The sequence below is a fragment of the Littorina saxatilis genome, linkage group LG5, assembly GCF_037325665.1.
Source record: "Littorina saxatilis isolate snail1 linkage group LG5, US_GU_Lsax_2.0, whole genome shotgun sequence".
In the NCBI taxonomy this organism is placed as follows: Eukaryota; Metazoa; Mollusca; class Gastropoda; order Littorinimorpha; family Littorinidae; genus Littorina; species Littorina saxatilis.
The window spans coordinates 30,770,270-30,772,547 of NC_090249.1; positions in this window are offsets into that span (position 1 = coordinate 30,770,270).

A 2,278-nucleotide genomic window follows, 5' to 3' on the forward strand; every position below is an offset into this window, starting at 1 on the left:
CACAGACGATATTAGATTCAACGATAGTCAAACACATACGTGTACAGCTGTGCATTCCTTAATAATTCAGGTATGTGCCGAGCAAGTTTGGTGCAAATTGGTTTGTATTCAAGTGTGTAGCCCGAACACACCCAAAACCACCGCAGTTTTCCGCGAAATGCATGGGGTTTGCTTACCTTTATAAGACAGGTCGTTCATGATGATACGGACAATACACCATTGTTGAAGACACTATTAACGTTTTGGACTTTTAACATTTATAATTATGAAGTATATTCATCGCCCTGACTTCGGAAAAGAATTAGTATTGCGTGTTTAACGACGTTTTTGTTTACTGTTGCCAAGGTGTGATGCTTGCAGGAAAGTCTGTACAGTCAAGTAGGCTCAGGGGGAGTTAATAATTTCTCACCCGGATGGTTCGGAGATCAAGCATATCCCTTGGTGACTACGCCGCCATAACGGCTAAGGCCAATAACCACCACACCCACATGTCACGTGTGGTCATCTGGGGACTAGCATTTCTCTATCTCTTCATGGCTTTGTCAGTATTGGCGTTAACCGGTAATTACCGGTATTTTTCTGGATAGTTTTCATCATAAAAGTCTGTGTACCAGTTTGAAAAATATTAGCGCCATCACTGTTTTGTTCCAGCGTACAGGGGGTTCGACTCGTGGTCAGCTGTGCCAGTTAATGGTTATTTCACCACTGTGAGTAGTGTTTATAGTGTGTGCATGCAAATTGGCAGCATTCCTTAGTGGTGTAATTATTGGTACCCGAATTGTTGATCCGTTGTTGTTGCACTGAGAACGTGGTAACGACAGACTGGGGGTTTATGAGGGGGGGGGGGGGGATTTGGCTACGTTGATTACGGTTTCATAGTGAATATTCTATGTTCATTGTAACTCACATTTTCTTTCATCTTGATTAATTTGTATAGATTGAGTGTGTCCTCCTATCTTGTTCCGATATTGCTGTGACTATCCTTTAAACTGTTTTGACAAGAACTTACGTGTACAGTCATCGCGAGATTAATTAATATTGCCAAGGCTTGTTCGCCATGCTCTGCCATGCGAACGTTTACTTTTTTCTGCTTCATAAATGTATGTATTTATTTTTTATCACGGTTGATACGCATTTTCGGAAAAATGTCATGCTGCAAAATGTGTTGCCTGAAAATTGCTTCCGAATGATTTATTCCTCGATATACCGTATCTCCCGTTTCGGTAATTGCGTCTTTCTGTGCAATCATGCATTGTACGCTTTCTTGTTTGCGGTCATTGTTGTCCAGTAAATGACCAGTTAGGCACTTCGTCCGGTCACAAACCCCCATGTCTGTTGTTATTCATTAAACAGTCTTATTGTTGAAAAGTTCAAAAACGTCTCTGGGAAAATGAAGCGTATGTGCTGCGTTCAGAAAATTGGATTATGACAAAGTCAAGTGGTCTAAAAATAGATCAAAAATGGCAAGCTCTTACAGACAAAAGTAAGTTAAATGTTAAAATTGGTAAATTTTCAAAAGAGGCGTATTCATTTTGACCAAGAAAAGGTGGCCTGCATTTCCATACGGAACTAATGTTGAGAATTCAAAGTGAAAAATTTACAACTCTCATACATGTGCAAACACTGTTGTTTCTTCGGTGCATGTCACAACACTTTTTGGCGGAAAATCTTCAACTGCGGGTTTGTTGTTGTTGTTTTATTTGTTTACATCCTGGACCCTGCTTTCATTTGTTAGTGTAATCATTATGTGCGTATAGCCACACGTCCTAACCACTGAAACACCCCATGCCTTACACACATCTACATGTTAAAACCCTCTTGGCTTATGCTAACAACATGTGACTGGTTTGCAGATTACGTACTGTCCAATACTGCACAATTATATACACCCACCACTGTAATTCGCCCAGATCTATGTCGTTTATGGCTGTAGCTGGAGAATGTCCTGTCCAGTCCAGAATGTCAGTGGCTAATTGGATCTATTTTCCCCTTGGCATTTGCAATTCTTAATTATAGGCTTGAGCAGACCGTACGGATACTGCCGTGCCTTCTTGTCGTCTGCTTTAGGTTCACCATTCAGACAACTTCATCTGCCTTGTGACGAACAATAGCTCAATTCGTTTTCGTTATGTTTTATATTAAGTGTTGTGTCTCATTATTACATCATTATATATAAGATATAATATCAGAAGTTGTGAAAGAAACAATTGAAAGTCAGCAGAGACTTTCTTCTGAGATTTGTTAAAATCTCTTGGCAGAGTAAAAGAGAGAAAGGTAT